General features: G+C 46.2%; 1 long non-coding RNA gene and 1 pseudogene across 1 annotated transcript in view; both read right to left on the bottom strand.

Moving 5' to 3' along the window:
• Positions 1–24,939, bottom strand: part of LOC147596683 (uncharacterized) — a 698,175-nt gene that overhangs the window by 111,117 nt on the left and 562,119 nt on the right. The window lies entirely within an intron of this gene.
• LOC147596686 (uncharacterized) lies at positions 2–23,690 on the bottom strand (annotated as a pseudogene).

A 24,939-nucleotide genomic window follows, 5' to 3' on the forward strand; every position in this document is an offset into this window, starting at 1 on the left:
CTCACACAGGGGTGGAGGACGGACATGGCATACTGGTACTCTGAAGACCCCCAGACTTCTCAGTTTGTTGTCTCTACTCAACTGCAATTCTGCTATTGTTTTTTTGGCAGAGTACTTGGGGTGAGTTGAGAAGACGTAGCCTTCACTTTGAAGAGATTGCAAAGGGATCAAAATAATTATGAGCTGTTGGAGGTTTCCTTCTGTTTTGGATGCTTCACCTTTCTGGTTTATCACACTGACTTATTTCCAAATTTGGTGATGGCTGTGGTACTTTGCTTGTGTTTTGAAGAAGTCAGAAAATCCAGAAGCTTGGGTTTTGTTGGCAGCTGAGCTTGCAGGATAATCTTCTCCAAGACTGAACCATTTCAGAGCACTTTTAAATAATATCTCCTCAGGCTCAATGGCTGGGCAGTTCTGACTTGGCTGTGACTGACTAGGTTCATTAATACTCACACGTCCTTAAAGATGCCTGGAAGCTGGTTTTGCTTTAACAGATCTCTCTTCTCACATCATTCTGATTTAATTCTAAATAATTTTTATATAAGTCTGGCTCTTCACTTCTAATAGCTTCCAAATTAAGTTCTGATGAAGTATTTCTTCTCAGTTTTGAGATAAAAGAAACTTTTGCCTTGCTTCTGCCTCATCTAATTTTCTATTTGGTGCAAGTGATAAAACATCAGTTTTATTTTCAGATGATTTTGACTGCGTGTCTGTTCTCTGCAAGGCAACATCTTCTAATGTCTCAGTCAGGATCTAAAGACTTCCCAATCAGTCCACTCAAAGCAGAAAATGAAGAGCTATTTTGTAAATATTACTTCGCATATTTCTTTTGTTGCATTAGTGCAACAGGGGCCAACCAGAAAAAGTATCTACCAAAACTAAACGATATTTATATTGCTTACATTTAGGCAACTCTGAATCTATTTGCCAGTATTCTCTGGATGTTATTTCTTGTTTTTATTTCCCCCTATTATCATCTTCTCCACTGTTGGGTTATTATTGCAACATATTGGACATTTCTTTAGTACTATGTCTGCAATATTTGCATTTTTGGTCCTATAACATAATTTTTAGCAGCAAGAACCACTGTGCCAGACCTCATGCGTTTCTTGGTGTAATTTCTTTAGTACAAATTCTGTTGCTCTTTGATGAGTAAAAGCTGTTTTAAAGGTGTTACCCACCATCCCTGTTTGATTTTAGTACAGTCCAATTGTTCAGCTAATTATTTTTCCTTCTCTGTATATTGAGGTGGAGATAAGCTTAGATGATGTCCTGGGATCAGGGCTCCTTTCACTTTTGGCCTTTTCAGAACTGCTTCTCTTTGATTTCTTCTGATTATATCATTGTTTCCTTTAGGGTATGCCTTGCGATGAATTATTGTAACTTTATTTAGCAGTAACACAGCCTGTAATCATTACATAACTTCAGGCCTGTATAAAACAGGAGTTCCTTGTGAGTTTAAAAGTCCTTGTTCCTTTTAAATGTTTCCATGAGCATGAACAACTCCAAAGGTGTGTTTTGAATCTGTGAAAATACTAGCTCTGTTTCTAGTCCTTATTTCTAGAGTTCACTTTGGAGCAATCAACTCTCTTTCTGGGCTGAGGTATTATGAGGCAAACGTTCAGCTTCCAAAACAGTGTCCATGGTCACTATTGCATATTCAGTACACTGCTTTCCTCTGGACATGAAACTACTTCCATCTGTATATAATTCTAAATCAAAATCAGAAAGAGGAGTATCCTGTAGATCCAGTTGGCTGGAATAAACTTGCTTGATTATTGTCAGACAATTGTCTTGTAACTCACTTCATTCTGAGGTCGACAGCAGAGTTGCAGGATTTAAAGTGGCAGATTAAAACAGCCTGGTATTTGGCCAACCTGCTAGGAGAAATCCAATACTGTCCTTGATTTTCTATGAGAGAGATCAGTGTCATCGAAATCAGGAATCAAACTCTGTCCTGGTTTCAGCAGAGATGGAGTTAATTCTACTCTCAGTAGCTGGTGTGTTTTGGATTTCATATGTGAAGAATGTTGATAAAAACACTCTGATGATACCAGTTGTTGTGAATGAGACCAAGGACACTGTCTGGCTTCCCAAGTCTCATTAACATGCAGATGCGGGAAGCTGGGTGAAAGACAGACAGAATAATTGAGCCAAACTGGCCAAAGGGAGTATTCCATGCCATAAACATCATGCTCAGTATATGAGTGGGGGTTGCCCATGGGAGGGGGTATCCATTCTGGCATGCATCCTTGGCATCCATCTTCTTTCCATCTCGCTTGCTTGCTGGCATTATTTCCACTACCTTGCTAGCTTGCTCTCCCTCTCTTTGCTTGCTGCTCGGTGTCATTTCAGTGATCGCTGCTCGGGACGGGCTGTATCGGTCATTTGGGCATCGGGTGGTGAGAAATCGTACACTGTTCATTTTGTATAAATTAATATCTTTATATCTGGCTTTTTTGGGTATTTTTTAAGTATTTTAGTAAACTGTTTTTATCTCAACCCACGAGTTTTCCTTTTTTCCCAATTTCTCTCCCCTGTCCTGCTGGGTAGGGGGAGGGTGAGTGAGAAACTGTGTGGTGATCCAGGCTAAACCACCACAGTCTTTTGGTGCCCAACGTGGGGCTTGAAGGGGCCTCACTAGATCAGTCGTGAGATCATCAGACCTTAGTCTGAGGATCCAAGGTTCAAGCCCCGGTCAGGCCCGAAGGGTTGAGATAAGGACAGGTTTGAACACTGTGTGCTGAAAACAGATTTGTTACAAGTGTTCATTAAGCTGGTTTGGTCATCGCTGGTCACAATGTTGTTTTATTTGTTCTCAGAGCTGGTTTTAGAGCTGTATTGGGCAGCACCCTACTTGCTGCTGTTTGTCGGTGTTTGTGTGGCTTCTCTTTTCTGGGATTGAAAGTATCATTCTGCTGTGCTATGTGGCACTGATTTGCTTCATGAGATCACTGGTAACAGGACAGTTTCTGTATTTGTACACAATGGCGGTGGGCAGGGTGCGGAGAAAGGAGGCAGAGGGAGCTCCACCCGGGTATTTTGGGAGCCATCTTGTGGGTGTTGTTTGGAACTATACCTGTTGTTTTCTTCTGGGAAGCCAGGCCGCAGGGGGAACATCTGTTTACAGCTTTCCTCACTTTGCCAAGCTAATTTCAACAGCTTTTGAGAATTTTTAATACCTTTGGGATATCCCTATCACTGTGTTCATGTTGGCAGGTCTCTTGCAGCTATCTCAGATCTTGATATTGATTAAGTTTAAACAGTTTTTTAAAAGTATTATGGCTCCTCCAACCCTAGCAACAGACACTGTGGCTACTCAAACTTCTGCTGCAAATGCTGCGGTTACTTGAGCCCCTACAGCAGGCACTGCAGCTGCCCCAGCCCCTGCTATGGGCACTGCGATTGCTTCAACCCCCCACACCAGGCACTGTGACTACTCAAACCTCGGCAAGCAGTACCAAAGAGAAACTGAAAAACCAACCTACTTGAGTATCAGTTGCCCCTGTACATAAGAAATACACCAAAAAATCAGTTTGCATAGTGAAAGACGATGAGGAACCAGGGACATCACAAGAACAGGGAGAGGCAGAAGGAGAGGTAGTCACCCGGTCCCTATCCCTGAGTGAGCTGCGAGATATGCGAAAAGATTTCAGCCATAATCAAGGTGAGCAACTTGTCACCTGGTTGCTCCGATGCTGGGAGAGTGGGGCCAGTAGCCTGGAATTAGAAGGCAGGGAAGCCAGGCAGCTGGGATCCCTGTCTAGGGAAGCAGCCACTGGCAGGATGATTGGAAGAGAGTCAGAAGCCTGGAGCCTCTGGAGGCAACTCCTGTCAGGTGTGAGGGACAGGTATTTCTTCAAGGAAGATATTGTATGCCACCCAAGCAAGTGGACCACCATGGAGAGAGGTATCCAGTTTCTGAGGGAATTAGCTGTTCGGGAGCTGATTTATCGTAAACTGGATGACCCACAGACATCTGTAGATTCAGATGAAATTGAATGTACCCGACCCATGTGATGGAAATTTGTACAGAGTGCACCATCATCGTATGCCAACTCCTGGGCAGCAATGTGTTGGAAAGATGACGAGATGCCACCAGTATGTGCAGTGGCTAACCAACTCTGACAATATCTCTTCCCCGATACGGGCCTGTGTCTTGGCTGTAGAAAGACTGACTGAGAAATCTGAAAGCCAGTTCAAAAAACTGTTAGAAAAACTATCCGAGGGGTTTCAGAAACTCAGAGGATAGGTCTTACTCCCCACCTGCACAGACCAGTATATAAGCTATTAGAAGACGACCTCCTCCTGCTCAAGGGAGATGGTACATGTGACACGGTGACCTATGGTTTACCTTGAGTAAACAAGGAGAGGACATGAGGAAGTGGGATGGAAAGCCTACCTCGGCCCTGGAGGCATGGGTACATAAGTTGCGAGGTAAAACAGTCACAAAGGGAGGTTCTTCCAGGAAAATTGGTGCTCCAGTCTCCAGAGGGCAGTTCCCCAGACAGCGTAGAAGGGCTGATCTCACCTCTGATCCTATGGAAGGGAATTCTAATTCATATTAACAGGAAGTGACTAGAAAATATTATAAACAGGACTAGAGGGGCCCTGCCTCCAGCCAGGCGGAGGAGAGGGACAACAGAGTTTATTGGATTGTATGGATTAAATGGCCTGGCACATCAGACCCACAAAAGTATAAAGCTCTAGTAGACACTGGTGCACAGTGTACCCTAATACCATCAAGCTATAAAGGGGCAGAACCCATTTGTATTTCTGGAGTGACAGGAGGATCCCAAGAGCTGACTGTATTGGAGGCTGAAGTAAGTTTGACTGGGAATGAGTGGCAAAAGCACCCCATAGTGACTGGCCCAGATGTTCCATGCATCCTTGGTATAGATTACCTCAGGAGTGGGTATTTCAAAGACCCAAAAGGGCACTGGTGGGATTTTGGTATAGCCACTGTGGAGAGTGAGAAAAATAAATGGCTGTCTATCTTGCCCAATCTCTCAAAGGACCCTTCTGTTGTGGGAAGGATGAAGGTTGAAGAACAAATCGCTACCACCATGGTGCACCGGCAGCAATATCGCACCAACCGAGACTCCATAATACCCATCCTCAAGCTGATTCATCGACTGGAGAGCCAGGGAGTGATCAAAAAGACTCGCTCACCCTTTAACAGTCCCGTATGGCCAGTGTGAAAATGAAGTGGAGGGTGGAGACTAACAGAGGACTATTGTCCAGGTTTTGGCAGGGATGGAGTTAATTTTCTTCTCAGTAGCTGGTGTGTTTTGGATTTCGTGTGTGAAGAATGTTGATAAAAACACTCTGATGATACGAGTTGTTGTGAATGAGACAAAGGACACTGTCTGGCTTTCCAAGTCTCGTTAATGTCTCATTAACATGCAGATGCAGGAAGCTGGGTGAAATAGAGACAGAATAATTGATCCAAACTGGCCAAAGAGAGTATTCCATGCCATAAATGTCATGCTCAGTAGATAAGTGGGGGTTGCCCATGGGAGAGTGCGTTCCATACTGGCACCCATTTGGGCACCCTTGGCATCCTTTTCTACTCTCTTGCTTCCTGGCATCATATCCTCTACCTTGCTGGCTTGCTCTCTCCCCTTTGCTTGCTGCTCGGTGTTGTTCCTGTGATCGCTGCTCGGGACGGTCTGTATCGGTCAATCGGACATCGGGTGGTGAGAAATCGTACATTGCTTATTTTTGTATATATTAATATCCTTATATTCTGTTATTTTTGTAGTTGTTAGTATTTTAGTAAACTGTTTTTATCTCAACCCACGAGTTTTCCTTTTTTCCCAATTTCTCTCCCCCGTCCTGCTGGGTAGGGGGAGGGTAAGTGAGAAACTGTGTGGTTATTCAGGCTAAACCACCACAACTATCGTGGCCTAAATGAAGTTATGCTGCCACTGAGTGCTGCTGTGCCAGACATGGTAAGCTCCAGTATGAACTGGAGTCAAAAGCAGCCAAGTGGTATGCCACCATTGATATCGCCAATGCGTTCTTCTCCATCCCTTTGGCACCAGAATGCAGGCCATAGTTTGCTTTCACTTGGAGGGGTGTCCAGTACATGTGGAATCAACTGCCCCAGGGGTGGAAACACAGCCCCACCATCTGCCATGGGCTGATCCAGACTGCACTGGAAAAGGGTGGCGCTCCAGAGCACCTGCAGTACATTGATGACATCATCGTATGTGGCAACACAGCAGCAGAAGCTTTTCAAAAAGGGGAGAAAATAATTAAAATCCTCCTGAAAGCTGGGCTTGCCATAAAACGATGTAAGGTGAAAGGACCTGCAAGAGAGAGAGAGTTTTTGGGGATAAAATGGCAAGATGGGCATCGTCAGATTCCAATAGATATATTCAACAAAATAACAGCTATGGCTGCACCGACTGACAAAAAGGAAACACGGGCCTTCTTGGGCGTTGTGGGTTTCTGGAGAATGCATATTCCAAATTACAGTACGACTGTAAGCCCTCTCTATGAAGTGACCCAAAAGAGGAAGGATTTTAAATGGGGCCCTGAACAACAACAAGCCTTTGAAAAAATTAAACAGGAGATTGTTCATTGTCCAGGTTTTGGCAGGGATGGAGTTAATTTTTCCTCTCAGTAGCTGGTATGTTTTGGATTTCGTGTGTGAAGAATGTTGATAAACACCCTGATGATACCAGTTGTTGTGAATGAGACCAAGGACACCATCCTGCTTTCCAAGTCTCGCTAATTTGCAGATGCAGGAAGCTGGGAGAAAGACAGACAGCATAATTGATCCAAATTGGCCAAAGAGAGTATTCCATGCCATAAACGTCATGCTCAGTATATAAGTGGGGGCAGGCGAGGGTGGGTATCTGCCTTCCTGGCATCCATATTTCCTCCTCGTTTTGCTGGCATCGTTCCCTCTACCTTGCTGGCTCCCTTTTGCTCCTTTGCTTGCTGCTCGGTTTTGTTTCCGTGATCGCTGCTCGGGACGGGCTGTATCGGTCATTGGGACATCGGGTGGTGAGAAAACACATATTGTTCACTTTGTATATTTTTAATATCCTTATATTCTGTTATTATTGTAGTTTTCCCTTTTTATTTTAGTAAATTATCTTTATCTCAACCCATGAGTTCTCCTTCCTTCCCGATTCTCTCCCCCATCCCCCTAGGGAGGGGGAGGGTGAGCGAGAAACTGTGTGGTGATTCGGGCTAAACCATCACATTCATGCAGTAGCCCTTGGGCCAGTCTGAACAGGACAAGATGTGAAAAACATCCTCTACACTGCAGCTGGGGAGAATGGCTCTACCTGGAGTCTCTGGCAGAGAACACCAGGGGAGACTCGAGGTCGACCCCTAGGCTTTTGGAGCTGGGGCTATAGAGGATCTGAGGCCAGCTATACTCCAACCGAAAAAGAAATATTGTCAGCATATGAAGGAGTTCGAGCTGCTTCAGAAGTGATTGGTACTGAAGCACAGCTCCTCCTGTCACCCCGACTGCCAGTGTTGGGCTGGCTATTCCGAGGGACGGTCCCCTCTACACATCATGAGACTGATGCTACGTGGAGTAAATGGGTCGCACTGATCACGCAAAGAACCCAAATAGGAAACCCCAATCGCCCAGGCATATTAGAAGCCCCATCCCTGGAAACGTTCAAGGCCAGGCTGGATGAGGCTCTGAGCAACCTGATCTAGTTGGGGATGTCCCTGCTCCTTGCAGGGGGGTTGGACTAGATGACCTTTGAAGGTCCCTTCCAACCCAAACCATTCTATGATTCTATGATTCTATCCCAGCCATAGGGGCTACCAGCTTCAGTTCTCCACCCAGCTCAGGTGAATATTAACTCTATCCTAGCCAGAACCAGGACAATATGCTGTTAAACAAGAAGGGGGAATGGAAGGGAAATCTGCAAACGAAAAGTTAGCGAAAGCAATCTATGTGCTCAATTTTCTAAATCGTTGGAGTGACAATTCTTCCCCAATACAGAAACATTTCGGATCATCTACTGTACATGATGCCATCCGAGGGCAAGCTCTGGTGATGGTTAAGAATCTGGAAACAGGTAATTGGGAAGGACCATTTCCTCTTATGACATGGGGGAAAGGATATGCTTGTGTCTCTACAGGGGCATTGAACAAGTGGATCCCTGCACGATGGGTACGATCAGTGCTCCAAGCTGCCTTGCGTTTGTCGGATTGTTAAACAAGCTGTGTGGCAGCCCCATGGACATCGGTCACGGAGGGAACAAACATGTGGGTAACTATTGTGGGGTAACATTAGAAGGGATGCACGTACGCTGGAGGGGCGGTCCGTGGCGACTCACGCACTGGACGCGGATGAATCCATGAGTGCAGGGGTTAGGTGCGTCCACGTACGTGGTAGGCACGGATAAGTCCATGAGTGTAGGGGTAAGTGCGTGGCGGGCATGGATGGGTCCATGGGTGCAGGGGGGTGGGTGCGTTCGCATGCGTAGCGGGTGTACGGGTATTTAACCCTGTATTGCACAGCATTAAATTGAAGGCTTGGCTTGACGGTATCCGTGTGATGCCCTGCTTTCCCCGGAGCAGGGCTTTGGTGCGTGTGGGGTAGGTGAGCCGGCAAGAGAAGCCTGCAAGTGGTGACCCTGATGTGTGACAGGTCCGGACGGTTTTGAGCTGGGGCCGCGCGGCGGTCGTGCCTGCCTGCTGTTAAGATGGCATCCATCTCTGATACAGTGAAGGTATTAAAGGCGCTGGGTAAAGATCTGCATTGTCCGGTGCATACGGCACCGTTGACGGAGTTCATCCAATGGATGCAAAAAAAGGGCTTGATTAACAAGCCGGGAGAGGTCATGGAAGCAGCGCGGTTACAGGCGGCGGGGAAAGAGTTACAGAAAGAAGGGGAGGTCGGAGCGAGGGGTGTGGCGATGAGGCTGCAGACCTTAGGTTCAGTAAAAAGATTGCTGACTAAGGCTAGTGAGGAGCGTGAATTGTGGCTTACAACTTTAGCTGCAATCAAGGGAGAACAGCGGCCCCCGGAGGCAGAGGGGGAGGGGGACGAAGGGGCTCGAGACGGCGCGGAGGGGAAGGGGGGTGGCGCTCCCGTGGTCTGCCCGGTTCGGCCGGCAGCCTTTAAGGATAGCAAAGGGATGGTAGAATTTGGATGCATTCCCCTGTGTATCATGCCTTCCTTGCCGGAAGAGCCAGAATTGAAAAAACAACCCCCCAAATACGAGGATACAGAAATGCCCTCTGTCTCTACTTCTGCCCCATCAGCTCCACCGTTAGAAAATTTGCAGAAGGATGAGACCAATTTACCATCTCTCCCTAGCGATTCATGGACTGAAAAAGGAAGGGAGGGGGCCACTGAAGTGGGAGTAGTGCACGCTTTAATCCGAAGGTTCACGCGGTTGGCGTCGGACATAGAAAAAACATTAAATCAAGTAGAGGGGTCGGCGCGGAAGGCGGAGGCAGCAGCTGAAAAGGGGATGACTCGTGGATTTACAGATTGGACACTGATTGCTAGAAATTGCGTATTGGAAGGAGTTTCTCTAGGGCCACCAGACGGAGACGGGGGTATAATGGTGTGCCCAGTGACACAGGGGCAGGACGGGCGGCAGTGGAGCCCGTTAGATTACAAGTTGCTTAGAGAGTGGCAGAAGGCGGTGAAGGAGGAAGGTGTTAATGGGGTGGCGACTCGAGCGATTTTAGATGTCATCTGGGCAGCGAATCCGCTTCCCTTTGATTGCAGGCAGCTGGCTAGAGTGGTTTTTACAGCCCCCCAAATGGTGCTGTGGGAGGCTGCGTTAAAGGAGGAAGCAGATAAGGTGGTTTTAGAAGCTTTAGATCCGAATCACCCCTTGCACGGGATTACTGTGGAGAGGATTATGGGCTCAGGTAACTTCACTGATCCGGCTGCACAGGCTAACATGCGAGGCAGAGACATCAATGCTGCTGTACGGGCGGCACGAGTGGCGTTTGCAAAAATGGGTAAGTATGAGGGCAAGAAGTGGTCGTACACTCAGGTGAAGCAGGGCGTAGGAGAGTCGTATACCTCTTTCTTGGAAAGGCTGCAAAAAGCGATTGAGAATTCTGATTTGCCAGAGGATGTGAAACCTATACTGGTGAAAGAACTAGCTAAACAGAATGCAAACGAGGTAACTCAACAACTTTTGCTTCAATTGCCCGGGAATGCAGGTGTGGCGCAGATGATTAAACGAGTCATGGAGGGAGAAGCGCTGCAGCAAGCAAAACCGCTCATCGCAGCAGTATCCGCTATGCAATCACCGCCCGTGGGCCCCACCTGTTTTGGTTGTGGGGGTGTAGGACACTTTAAGCGACAGTGTCCCCCAGGGACCAATCAGGACACAGAACCCACAAATGGCCAAAAAAGGAGATGTTTTCGATGTGGGCGGGGCGGACATCTTGCCAAACAGTGTCTGCAGCCACGCCTGGCAGGGGGGCAGGGAAACGGGAGGCGCGGTCTCTTACGGGGGCTGAGGGATACGCCAGGCAAAGAAACGCCCCCACTAACATTCCTAAACAGAGAGGGGCGGGCCCTGCCGTCGGGTCCCACTCAGGAGTACAACTAACTTGTGCGGAAGGTTTATGGATTACAGCCCCTACTTATGTACGCATTGACGAAGAAATACCACCTGGAATAATAGTAGGGGCAGGGGCACAACAGTTGGGGGTGGAGGTGGTGCCAGAAATGAAGACACAAAACGGGGAAAACACAGTGTGTGTTGCTCAGGTGTCCGAGATGCCCGTATATTTGCCCAAAGGGTCAACTTTTGTCGGTTTATTACTTGATCTTTCAACACGCCCGATAGTCGTGTGCGAGCTACGTCCACACAGGTACCCTTCCACGGAAGCAGACCAACAGCCACCAAACTGCTTTGAAGCCATGTTAGACACTGGAGCAGACGTTACGGTAATTTCTCTGACAGATTGGCCAAAGGAGCTTCCTTTAGCCCCAGTGGCCACCCCATTGAAAGGCGTTGGCGGCAGTCAGAGAGCATTACGGAGCCAATACCCAGCACGTCTCTCAATAAAAGGAGAAAAAGGTGAGACAACTATACGACCGTACGTATTGAATAATCTACCTGTTTCCCTTTTAGGTCGGGACGTTTTGCAATCTCTTAAAGTTCAGCTCAGCATAGAAAAGCCTTTTTAGTGGAGGCCACTGATCCAGAAAAACCCTACATTAGAATGACATGGTTAACCGACAACCCGGTATGGGTGGATCAGTGGCCGCTAACTGAAGAAAAATTGAATCAATTAAATTTGCTAGTAGATAGGGAAGTAGCAGCAGGACATTTGATACACTCAATAAGCCCCTGGAATTGTCCAGTGTTTCTGATAAAAAAAGAAGTCTGGAACTTGGTGATTTTTGCATGACTTGCGAGCAGTGAATGCAGTACTGGAAGACATGGGACCACTGCAGCCAGGTATGCCTTGGCCGTCCATGTTACCGGACAGCTGGCCGGTAGCGGTCATAGACATTAAAGACTGCTTTTTCTCCATACCATTGCACCCTGATGACAGTAAGCGATTTGCCATGACGATTCCAACAATCAACAACGCGGCACCTGCAAGACGACTGCAGTGGACGGTGTTACCACAAGGGATGAAAAACTCCCCAACTCTATGTCAGTTGTATGTTTCTCGCGCCTTGCAAGAATTTCGGCAGGCCCATAGAGACTGGGTGATTTATTATTATATGGACGACATTATTATATCTGGGCCAGAGGGGGTGGAACAAGCAGTCGAGCAGCTTACAGCTGCCCTGCAGAGTTGGGGTTTAACAGTTGCTCCAGAAAAAGTACAGTTGCAGACTCCTGTGCAGTATCTGGGAACCTTGGTAGAGCGAACAAAGGTAAAGCCACAGAAACTGACCATAATGAAAGAGATACGTAACTTGCATGATTTGCAGGTATTGGTGGGCAATCTGCAATGGCTACGACAGTTTATTCCTATCACACATAAAGAACTAGGTCCCCTAATAACTGATTTAGCAGGTCCACCAGATTTGGCTGCACCTCGTAAATTAAATGAAATGCAATTGACACTGTTACAGGACCTAGCTTCTCGGCTAAGTCAAAATTCCCTGGCCAGATATCAGCCAGGTGTCAAATTGGAGCTCCATATAGCTCTGCAAAAGGAGGGGGCAAACGCAGTAGTATTTCAGTGGAATGAGCAGCAACAATTTTGTCCGTTACTGTGGCTTTACACCTCTATCAAGAAAAAGGCTGCACCCCAATACACAGAGTTACTAGGGGATGCTATACGCCGAGGGCAGCTCCGCTGTTGGCAACTGTCAAGAAAAGATCCTCACATCCTGTCCACTTCGTTATCTATTGCAACATTAGAAAATTTAATGATGATGGATACCAACATTCAGGGGGCGCTAGCACACTTTTCTGGTGACATCCGTCCAGCCCGGCCATGCACGGCGCTAAAGGCATTGGAGTCAGTCACAGTACTGCCAGTTAGCCCAATTGTAATGACCCCAGTGCAGGGACTTACTGTATTCACAGATGCCTCCGGACGGACTCAGCAAGCGGCTATTGCTTGGTATGACCAAGGAACTTGGCACACACAAGTTTGGAAGGCAGAGGGCTCTATTCAGGGCTTGGAATTACAAGCAATAATGCATGCCATACACAGATGGATCAGTATCCTGATAAATATTGTGACTGACAGTGAGTATTGCTACCGATTAGCTCTCCGCTGTACGGTTAGTTTGCCCGGAACTACAGCCTCAGCACGACTGCTTCAAAATGTACTAGAACAACGTAGTGCACCTATTTTTTTTTGCGCATGTTAATAGCCATACCACGTTACCAGGGGCTATTACAGATGGTAATCGTCGGGCAGATGAGGCCGCAAGTACTCTGGTACAGATAGCAGCGGTGGGGGTTCCTGCTCTAAAACAAGCTCAGTTATCTCATCAGTTCTTTCATCAAGGGGCTCGAGCTCTGGCCAAAACTTTCAAAGTGTCCTTAGCAGATGCGTGAGCAATTATCGCTGCTTGCCCTAGCTGCAAATCTACCTCTTCCATAGCAATAGGTGTTAATCCGCGGGGTCTTCAAGCAAACCAGATCTGGCAGCAAGATATTACAGAATACCCCCCCTTCGGACGGTTTAAATATCTTCATGTAAGTGTGGATACTTGTAGCGGTTGCATCCATGCTACCGCAGAAATCAAAACTAATGCACGTGCCGCTATCCGACATTGTTGTGCTGCATTTGCTACATTGGGGGTACCTCAACAGATAAAAACAGATAATGGGCCTTGCTATAAAAGCAGCTTGTATAACAATTTCTTACAGAACTGGGGAGTGGAACACCGTACTGGCATCCCAGGCAATAGTGGTGGCCAAGCTATAGTGGAACGGGCACATCAAACAATCAAGCGTCAGCTTGATTGGGTTAGAGGTGGGGAGAGAGTGTCCCCTGGGGGGCATTATGAGTTCCTAACAAGAGCTCTGGTAGTAATCAATCAAATGACTGGAACAGAGATATCCCAAATTTCCCAGCATTTTTCGACTACATTGTCTTCCCGCTTAGCGGAAGCTCCAGTGTGCTTCCGTGACCCAGTCACTTTAGAATGGCACGGGCCAGTACCACTACTGCAAGTGGGCCGAGGTTATGCATGTGTGCAAACTGCGAGTGGTCCTCGATGGGTGCCTGCTAAATGGATTCGTCCAGCAGTAAAGGGTTCAGATGCATGTTCGATGTCCGAGTGAATCTTCCCCATGTGATAATATCCTATTAAATATGTGTTAAGCTTCTCTTTCAAATCACTAACACAGGGACAGTAAACAAATGGATCCCTGCACGATGGCTACAACCAGTGCTCCAAGCTGCCTTGCATCCGTCGGATTGTTAACAACCTGTGTGGCAGCTCCATGGACATCAGTTACGGAAAGAAAAAATGTGTGGGTAATTATGGTTAATGCCACAGGACAGGACATGATTTGTTTGTCTATATCATCTTCAAATAAGCCTCTCAGAACATGCTTGGTCAATCTGCCAGATCAGATAGCGGTAGGACAGCAATTCTGTGTAAAACAACAGCTGACGCGAGTGCTGAGTGCTAAATTACAAAAGATGGAACTTTTGGGATCACTAAAGACGGACTTCTGCCTCTTTTCTTTAACTATTCAGGAGCTAATGTTACTAGAGGGGTAATGATTGTAAATGCTTGTCGTGGTTTTGTTAGTGAGGGGTGGCCTAAGGTGGTAGCTTCTGTAGGAAACTGCTAGAAGTCGCTCCCCTTTTGTTCAGTGGACTCGGCCGGGCCTAGGGCGGACCTGCTTCTGGCGAAGGCCGAGCCGATTGCAATGTATAGGTCTTAAAGCATTGTCGTAGTTCAGCCCCGATCAGGACCAGACTACGCAGTCTCTCTCTCACTCCCCCCACCCTCTGAGAGAACAGGGAGAGAAATGTAAGAAAAACGGCTCGAGGTTTGAGATAAGGACAGGGAGAAATCCTTAAAGTTACCGTCACGGGCAAAACAGACTCGACTTGGGGAAAACTAATTGTTTATTATTAAAACCAAAGCAGAATAATGAAAAAGAGAACAAGATAACCCTCCCGAGTGGCACAGAGGGGAAGAGGGAATGGGGGTTGTGGTCAGTTCATCACATGTTGTTTCACGCCGCTGCTTCATGGTCGGGGGAAGAACTCCTCACATTCCTCCTCTGCTCCATCGTGGGGTCCCTCCCACGGGCCACAGTCCTTTGTGGAACTGCTCCGGCGTGGGTCATCTCTTCCACAGGGTGCAGTCCCTTCAGAACAGCTGTCCCAGCGGGCCCTCCACAGCTGCCTTCAGGCATCCACCTCCCCCGGTATGGGGTCCTTCACGGGCTCCAAGTGGATCTCTGCTCCTCCGTGGACCTCCATGGGCTGCAGGGGGACAACCTGCTCCACCATGGTCGTCACCACAGGCTGCAGGGGAATCTTGGCCAGGAGCCGCATTACTCCTCCCCCTCCTTCTGAACTGACCTTGGCATCTGTTGCCGTTCCTCACAACAGGCTGGTAGATGTCTCTCAGGATCTTTTTTTACATCTTATTCACTTCTCATCTCCTTTCCACTTCTTGCAGCTGGGCTGGACCGAGTCGGGCCCAGTCGGCTGCCTGGCGAGAGGCCAGAGGGTGAGGCCTGCAAGGCCCATGAGGCCTGCACCTCCCCCTCTGCGCCTCTGCCCCTGCTCAGCTTCTTCACATCTTCTCTTCTCTTCTTTTTTTTCTGTTTTCCCCTACTTAAATACGTTATCGCAGAGGCGTTATCACGGAACATTCTGCTACCAATTGGCTCGGCCTTGGCCAGCAGCGGGTCCGCCCTAGGCCTGGCCAAGTCCACTGAACAAAGGGGAGCGACTTCTAGCAGCTTCCTACAGAAGCTACCACCTTAGGCCCCCCCTCACTAACAAAACCACGACAGTTTCTCAAGTGGACTTAGACTGGCAACGCAGGAGTCAACTGTTTTTAGCTTTGTGGGCCCATGACACCTCACGCTATCAAGGAAGAGACGCAACATACAAATGGGCTCATGATCGATGGGTGGGCTTGACCATGGACACTATTGCACAGGTTATCCACGACTGTGAGACATGCGCTGCGTTTAAGCAAGCCAAGCAGATAAAGCCTCTTTGGTATGGAGGATGATATTATAAATATGGAAAGGCCCAGCAGATTGATCACATCACACTCCCACAAACCTGCCAAGGCAAGCACAATGTGCTTACGGTGCTGGAAGCAACCACTGGGTGGCTAGAGACATATTCTGTACCCCATGCCACCACCCAAAACACCATCCTGGGCCTTGAGAAGCAAGTTCTATGGCGACATGGCACTCCAGAAAGAATTGAGTCAGACAATGGAACTCATTTTTGAAACCTCATAGACACCTGGGCCAAAGAGCATGGCATTGAGTGGGTATATCACATCCCCTATCATGCACCAGTCTGTGGAAAGATTGAATGGTACAATGGCCTGCTGAAAACTACACTGAAAGCAATGGGTGGTGGCACCTTCCAAAAACTGGGACAAATATTTAGCAAAAGCCACTTGGCTAGTCAACACTCGGGGATCCACCAATCGAACTGGCCCTGCCCAGTCTGAACTTTTACATACTGTAGATGGTGATAAAGTCCTTGTGGTGAATGTAAGGAATATGTTGGGGAAAACAGTCTGGGTTATTCCTCCTCTGGGCAAAAGCAATCCCATCTGTGGTATTGCTTTTGCTCAAGGACCTGGATGTACTTGGTGGGTGATGCAGGAGGATGGGGAAGTCCAATGTGTACCTCAAGGAGATTTGATTCTAGGTTGAAATAGCCAATAATTTGAACTGTATATAATCATGTCTGTAGTTCTTTTATGTCATATCAAAGGTATTGCAGCAAGAATCACCCTGATCAGTGAAGAATGAAACCACGCGTCGTGAAACTGAGCGACGTGCAGCAGTGATGGAACCAGAACCCGTGCCCAACAACTTCCTCAGGATAAAAATCTCCAATTCACAGACCATGGACGTGATACTCCAGCCACGCCAGAGGTACCAGCTACGAGTTCCAGATGCAATATCTAACAACTTCACACTACATTCCATCTGCCCTGCCCTGAGAGACTGCTATGACAGATGGGGCCCAAAGTCATGGACTAAATCAACTCAATAGACTTTGGAGGGATAGGTCATAGATTGAGATGATGATATCTGTGTGTATATCTATAAGCATGATGTAAATGGTATGGAATAAGGGGTGGATACTGTCCTGGTTTCAGCAGGGACAGAGTTAATTTTCTTCTCAGTAGCTGGTGTGTTTTGGATTTCATATGTGAAGAATGTTGATAAAAACACTCTGATGATACCAGTTGTTGTGAATGACACCAAGGACACTGTCTGGCTTCCCAAGTCTCATTAACATGCAGATGCGGGAAGCTGGGTGAAAGACAGACAGAATAATTGAGCCAAACTGGCCAAAGGGAGTATTCCATGCCATAAACATCATGCTCAGTATATGAGTGGGCTTGCCCATGGGAGGGGGCATCCATTTTGGCATGCATCCTTGGCATCCATCTTCTTTCCATCTCTCTTGCTTGCTGGCATCGTTTCCTCTACCTTGCTAGCTTGCTCTTCTCCTCTTTGCTTGCTGCTCGGTGTCATTTCAGTGATCGCTGCTCAGGACGGGCTGTATCGGTCATTTGGGCATCGGGTGGTGAGAAATCGTACACTGTTCATTTTGTATATTTTGTATATATTAATATCCTTATATTCTGTTATCTTTGTAGTTTTTAGTATTTTAGTAAACTGTTTTTACCTCAACCCACGAGTTTTTCTTTCTTCCCAATTTCTCTCCCCTGTCCTGCTGGGTAGGGGGAGGGTGAGTGAGAAACTGTGTGGTGACTCGGGCTAAACCACCACAAACTCCTTAACACCAGTGCAGCATTAAGAAGCAGGCATTCTGTATTGTGGTGCCAGATGCATGGGGGATCGCTCCACCTAGTGTGCATGGCTTATATGTGAAACAAAGTTTATATTATATAGAAACATACATATTTGTTAAATTTCCCAGAATAATTATGCATATTCCAAACAATTATTGTCATAAACTCTGCCTCACTGTGCATGCTCATTGTCTTTCCTGGGGTCTTTAGTGGTTTTCCAAGACCCCCGGTGGTTGTGCAGGTATGTTATTTAATTGATCCCTTCTTATGGGTATCACCTTGCTTGTTCTCCTTCTCCATGGTATGCGGTCACTAACCACAAAAATCTGGTATCTATGATATGCTTGACCACCATTATTTCTATTCTAGCCCAAATCAACTATTCTAATTGGTTAACTATTTCTTGACCTATTGCCAAGTTGGGCTGAGGCTGTACTGGGAGCATAGTAGCATAGAAACACAACATTAAAGTATTGTTTACTCTGTTCCCATTTCTATGGCGTTTCTATTACCTTAATTGCAAAAGGCCACACAACAAACTGATTATTTTAGTTACATTCCCTAACAAAACAGAAAGTGTAATAATTTCCTAGCGAGGTTCCTATAGTTACTTATTCCAAGCCTAATAATTCTAACTTTTAGATTATGCCTTAAAATTTTCAGTTTCTTAATCAAACTTAACTCTTCTATTTGATCAAATCTTGATTATTTTATCAGAATATGTGCAACAACAGCATGGGGTCCAAACACAGTTATAGGTTGTCCCAAGGACATTTTCTTGGCTTCTTCAATCAAAATCACTGCTGCAGCCACAGCTCTTAAACAGGCAGGCTGTTCTTTATTGATCTCCTCTAACTATTTAGAGAAGTATCCCACAGGTCTCTTCCAGCTTCCCAATATTTGAGTTAGGACTCCTAAAGCCATTTGTTGTCTCTTGTGCACATACAGTTGAAACTTTTTCTAAGTTTGGAAGTCCTAATGTAGGAGCTTCCATAAGTCTTTTTATTTATTTATTTATTTATTTTATTTCATCAAACCCCTTTCAGCACTTTGCAGTCCATTCCGATAATATTTTAGGACTCTTGGCAGCATATGGTGGTTTAGCAATCAATCCAAAATTGGGAATCCACAGCTGACACCATACTAGCCATACCCAAGAATCGTCTCAATTGTTGTTTTGGTTTTTTTTTTTTTAATATGGATACAGCGATTTTACAAATTGCCTCTTTTCACTCTGTGCTCAGTTTTCTCTGTCCCTGCACGATTTAAAATCCCAGGTGCCATATTCTATTCTTTGCTATTTGTGCTTTTTTCTTGGAAACACAATATCCAGTAAGTCCTAAAAAAAATGCAGCAAAGTAATTGTAGATTCAAGACATTCACTGTAATTATTTGAGCCAATTAATAAATCATCAACATACTGCAACAAGGTTATATGTTTATTATTATTTTGCCATTGTTCTGATTCTTTTGCTGATACATTACCAAACAGTGTTGGTCTATTTTTGAATCTTTGTGGTAGTACAATCCAGCATAGAGTCTTTCATCTGGTGGTCGGGTTTTCCCATTCAAAAGCAAAAATTAGCTGGCTCTGTTCATCCACTGGAATGCAGAAGAAAGCATATTTTACATCTAGAACTGTAAAATACATGTTATTTTGAGGGATGGAAGCAAGTAATGTATATGGGTTTGGCACTACAGGGTGGACATCAACTGTTTGAGAGTTAATTTCCTGCAATTCCTGTACCAACCTATATTCCTGGGAGTTAGGCTTTCTTACTGATAAAATGGGAGTATTAAACTCCGATTGACATTCTCATAAAAGTTCATACTATAAAAAAGAATTAATAAGTGATTCCAGTCCCTTCTGCGCTTCCAAATTGATAGGATAGTTTTTTTTTCTTACCAGTTGGGCTCTAGACTTCAGCTCAATTTTAATTGGGGTGACGCTTTTGGCTTGTCCCGGTTTCCTTGATGCTCATATCAATGGTATTACTGCAGTCAATATTTGTTCAGGAATGTCTGCATCCTTGTCTTTTTTCATCTTGAGTCAGCAGACACATCTGTAATTTCCAAGTGTTTTCTGAGGAAATGTGTAACTGTATTAAATTTTCAGAAAAAGTTATTTGTGAACAGATCTCAACCCAACAGTGTTAAGGGGCACTCTGGCATATAGAGAAATGAATAAGTTATTGTAGCATTTCCAATAGTACATTCCATTGGTTGTAAAAATGATCTCGAAATTCTTTTCCTTGTGGCACCAATTACACTAGTCTTAATTTTACTTAAGGGTCCCTTGCAATCTGTAAGTGCTGAGTGAGTTGCTTCACTATCTATTAAAAAATCTATTGTTTCATTCCTCAGCTTTACTGGAATTAGAAGATCAACTGAGGAAACTTTAATAAATTCCTCCAGTCCCCTTCAGTCTAACCCTATCTTTGCCAGTACCTCAGCAGCTGCATCCATTCCTTTTCCCTGATTAAACAAACATGGACAATATTTCTTCCAGTGCCTGTCCTGCCTACAATAGGCACACTGATTTGCTCCTATGGGAATATTACAGCGACTTTTCCCAACATTTCCACAACTTCCTCTACCTTTAAATCCTCTTCTAAAATTTTCTATACCTCTCCCTCATCCTTGTCCTTCTGACAAAGTAGCTAACGAAGAAGCTTGTATTTGGGTCTCACCAGGGATCTCTCCTTGGGAGATAGATATTCACATCAGCTACCCCTCCATGTTCCTGAGTTACCCCTTCCTTAGCTTTTTCTATAACTATTCTCCTTTCCTCTGTAGTAAACAAATATTCCAACAAAGCTTTGAATGTCACTCCCATTTGGATTATAAGTCATCATCACAGTCTTAGGAGTAATCAACAACTAAATTTTTTATTATTTTTCTCTATATCATTTACTTTTGTTTTATAGTGAATACATGAAGAATCACAATTTTTCTTTTTGACCAAATAAATACCATTTTGATGTTTAGAATCCACCAATCCATATTTCTTTTTAACTTCTCAATTATTTTGTAAAGAAAAGAACAAATCAATATTAAGTATTTCATCCCATTCATCAGTCTTTCAACAAAGTAACATTAATTGTAATATGATACTTAATAGATTAATTTTCAGGCCATTTTTTACCATCATCCAATTTATACTGTGGTCACCATTGATTACAATATTGTTTAAATTTATCTTTTGTCATGGGGTCCCCTCCAAACTTATTACAATTTTTCAGGATGCATCTGAATGGAGAACAAAGGGGAATCTCCTGAGAAGTAGCACTGTCCAGATCAGTACCGAAAAGAATGACCCAGTGTTTCTTAAACAATACACAAATCCAGAACAGAACGTGGGATGTCTCCCACCATTAAAATAGTGTGTAGAAACAATATATTCTGATGCATATCTTCCTTGATACGTCTTATGCAGAGCGCAGATGGGACAAAATGTCCTCACGATGCTTGCTACTCCCCAAAAGATTTTTCCCTCTTCCCTTACTTATCTAGCAAAAAATACCTCTTTTTCCAATAGCACTGCACTGTTGTGTCACTTACTGCCTGACTGCGGAAGAGGAGCTGATGGAGTCCCAGATGAACAGGTCGGTGGGCGCTGGAGTCTACTCAATTCTCTCTCTCAAGGAGGGGGTGTCACTCTCTACGTCAGCAACTAGCAGGAGTGCGTGGAGCTCCACCTGGGGATGGAGGAGGAGCTGACAGAGAGTTTAGAGAACGGAGATGGACAGGGGACATTACAGTGGGAGCGTGTTACAGGCTGCCTGGCCAGGAAGACAGAGCAGATGAGGCGCTCTATAGGCACATAGGAGCAGCCTCACGGTCACAAGCCCTGGTCCTCATGGGGGACTTGAACCACCCTGACATCTGTTGGAGGGACAACACAGCAGGGCACAGGCAGTCCAGGAGGTTCCTGAAATGTGTAGACAACAACTTTCTCCTGCAGGTGACAGAGGAGCTGACAAGGAGGGGTGCCATGCTCAACCTTGTGCTCACCAACAGGGAGGGGCTGGTGGGGGATGTGAAACTCAAGGGCAGCCTTGGCTGCAGCGACCACGACATGGTGGAGTTCAAGATCCACAGGGCAGCAAGGAAACTACATGGCAAGCTCTCTGCCCTAGACTTCAGGAAGGCGGACTTTGGCCTCTTCAGGGACCTGATGGGCCAAGTGCCATGGGAGGCGGCCCTGGAGGGAAGAGGGGCCCAGAAAAGTTGGTTGATATTCAAGGAGCACCTCCTCCAAGCTCAGCAGAGGTGCATCCCGCTGAAGAACAAGTCGGGCAAAAAGGCCAGGAGGCCAGCGTGGATGAACAAGGAGCTCCTGGAGCAACTGAAAGTAAAGAAGGAAGCCTATAGAGGGTGGAAGCGGAGACAGGTAGCCTGGGAGGACTACAAAGAGGCTGTGCGAGTGGCCAGGGATCAGGTGAGGAAGGCTAAAGCCCTGACAGAATTGAATCTGGCCAGGGATATAAAAAGCAACAAGAAAGGCTTTTATACGTATGTCGGGGACAAAAGGGGGTCCAGAGAAAATGTAGGCCCCCTCTGGAAGGAAATGAGTGACCTGGTTACCCGGGACATGGAGAAGGCTGAGGTGCTCAATGACTTTTTTGCCTCAGTCTTCACCGACAAGAGTTCTTGTCCCACCACCCAAGCTGTAGAAGGTGCAAGCAGGGACTGGGAGGATGAAGAACTGCCTACTGTACTGGAAGAGCAGGTTCGGGAACATCTAAGGATGTTCACAAATACAGACTGGGCAGAGAATGGGTCAAGGGTAGCCCTGAAGAGAAGGACTTGGGAGTGCTGGTGGACGAGAAGCTCAACATGAGCCGGCAATGCGCCCTTGCGGCCCAGAAGGCCAACCGCATCCTGGGCTGCATCAAGAGGAGCGTGGCCAGCAGGTCGAGGGAGGTGATTCTCCCCTTCTACTCTGCCCTGGTAAGACCTCACCTGGAGTACTGTGTCCAGTTCTGGAGCCCCCAACATAAGAAGGACATGGACCAGTTGGAGAAGGTCCAGAGCAGGGCCACAAAGATGATAAGAGGGCTGGAGCACCTCTCTTATGAGGACAGGCTGAGAGAGTTGGGGCTGTTCAGCCTGGAGAAGAGGAGGCTCCGGGGAGACCTTATAGCGGTCTTCCAGTACCTCAAGGGGGCCTACAGAAAAGACGGGGAGAGGCTGTTCAGTAGGGCCTGTTGTGATAGGACAAGGGGTAATGGTTTTAAAAGAGAGGGAGGTAGATTTATATTAGTGTGGTGGTTTAGCCCAGATCACCACACAGTTTCTCACTCACCCTCCCCCTCCCCAGAGGGACAGGGGAGAGAAATTGGGAAGAAAGGAAAACTCGTGAGTTGAGATAAAAACAGTTTACTAAAATACTAAAAACTACAAAGATAACAGAATATAAGGGTATTAATATATACAAAATGAACAATGTATGTTTTCTCACCACCCGATGTCCAAATGACCAACTCAGCCCGTCCCGAGCAGCGATCACGGAAACGACACTGAGGAGCAAGCAAAGTGGGGAGAGCAAGCTACGAAGGTAGAGGGAACGATGCCAACAAGCAAGAGAGAAGAAAAGGATGCCAAGGTTGCCTGAATGGGTGCCAGAATGGAATGGATGCGATGCCCCCTCCCATGGGCAACCCCCACTCATATACTGAGCATGACGTTTATGGCATGGAATACTCTCTTTGGCCAGTTTGGGTCAATTATTCTGTCTGTCTTTCACCCAGCTTCCCGCATCTGCATGTTAACGAGACTTGGGAAGCCAGACAGTGTCCTTTGTCTCATTAACAACAACTCATATCATCAGAGTGTTTTTATCAACATTCTTCACATATGAAATCCAAAACACACCAGCTACTGAGAAGAAAATTAACTCTATCCCTGCTGAAACCAGGACAGTATCCACCCCTTATTCCATACCATTTACATCATGCTTATAGATATACACACAGATATCATCATCTCAATCTATGACCTATCCCTCCAAAGTCTATTGAGTTGATTTAGTCCATGACTTTGGGCCCCATCTGTCATAGCAGTCTCTCAGGGCAGGGCAGATGGAATGTAGTGTGAAGTTGTTAGATATTGCATCTGGAACTTGTAGCTGGTACCTCTGGCGTGGCTGGAGCATCACGTCCATGGTCTGCGAGTTGGAGATTTTTATCCTGACGAAGTTGTTGGGCACCGGTTCTGGTTCCATCACCGCTACATGTCGCTCGATTTTATCAAAGTTCATTCAGGGTGATTCTTGCTGTAAAACCTTTGATATGACATAAAAGAACTACAGACATGATTATATACAGTTCAAATTATTGGCTATTTTCACCTAGAATCAAATCTCCTTGAGGTACACATTGGACTTCCCCATTCTTCCGCATCACCTACCAAGTACATCCAGGTCCTTGAGCAAAAGCAATCCCACAGATGGGATTGCCTTTGCCCAGAGGAGGAATAACCCAGACTGTTTTCCCCAACATATTCCTTACATTCACCACAAGGACTTTATCACCATCTACAGTATGTAAAAGTTCAGATCGGGCAGGGCCAGTTCGATTGATGGATCCACAAGTGTTAACTAACCAGGTGGCTTTTGCTAAATATTTGTCCCAGTTTTGGAAGGTGCCACCACCCATTGCTCTCAGTGTAGTTTTCAGCAGTCCACTGTACCTTTCCATTTTTCCAGAGGCTGGTGCGTGATAGGGGATGTGATATACCCACTCAATGCCATGCTCTTTGGCCCAGGTGTCTATGCGGTTGTTTCAGAAGTGGGTAACATTGTCTGACTCTATTCTTTCTGGAGTGCCATGTCGCCATAGAACTTGCTTCTCAAGGCCCAGGATGGTGTTTCGGGCGGTGGCATGGGGTACGGGTTATGTCTCTAGCCACCCAGTGGTTGCTTCCACCATTGTAAGCACATGGCGCTTGCTTTGACGGGTTTGTAGGAGTGTGATGTGATCAATCTGCCAGACCTCTCCATATTTGTATTTCAGCCACCGTTCTCCATACCACAGAGGCTTTAGCCGCTTGGCTTGTTTGATTGCAGCACATATTTCACATTCATGGATAACCTGTGCAATAGTGTCCATGGTTAAATCCACCTCTCGATCATGAGCCCATTTGTATGTTGCGTCTCTTCCCTGATGGCCTGAGGTGTCATGGGCCCACTGAGCTAAAAATAGTTCACCTCTGTGTTGCCAGTCTAGGTCCACCTGGGAAACTTTAATCTTAGCAGCCTGATCCACTTGCTGGTTGTTTTGATGTTCTCCTGTGGCCCGACTCTTGGGTACGTGGGCATCTACGTGACGTACTTTTACAGCCAGATTCTTTAACCGGGCAGCAATATCTTGCCACAAAGTGGCAGCCCAGATAGGTTTGCCCCTATGCTGCCAGTTGCTCTGCTTCCATTGCTTTAACCACCCCCACAGAGCATTTGCCACCATCCATGAGTCAGTGTAGAGATAGAGCACAGACCATTTTTCCCATTC

The sequence above is a fragment of the Chlamydotis macqueenii genome, chromosome W (genome assembly GCF_036417535.1).
Source record: "Chlamydotis macqueenii isolate bChlMac1 chromosome W, bChlMac1.mat, whole genome shotgun sequence".
Classification (NCBI taxonomy): Eukaryota; Metazoa; Chordata; class Aves; order Otidiformes; family Otididae; genus Chlamydotis; species Chlamydotis macqueenii.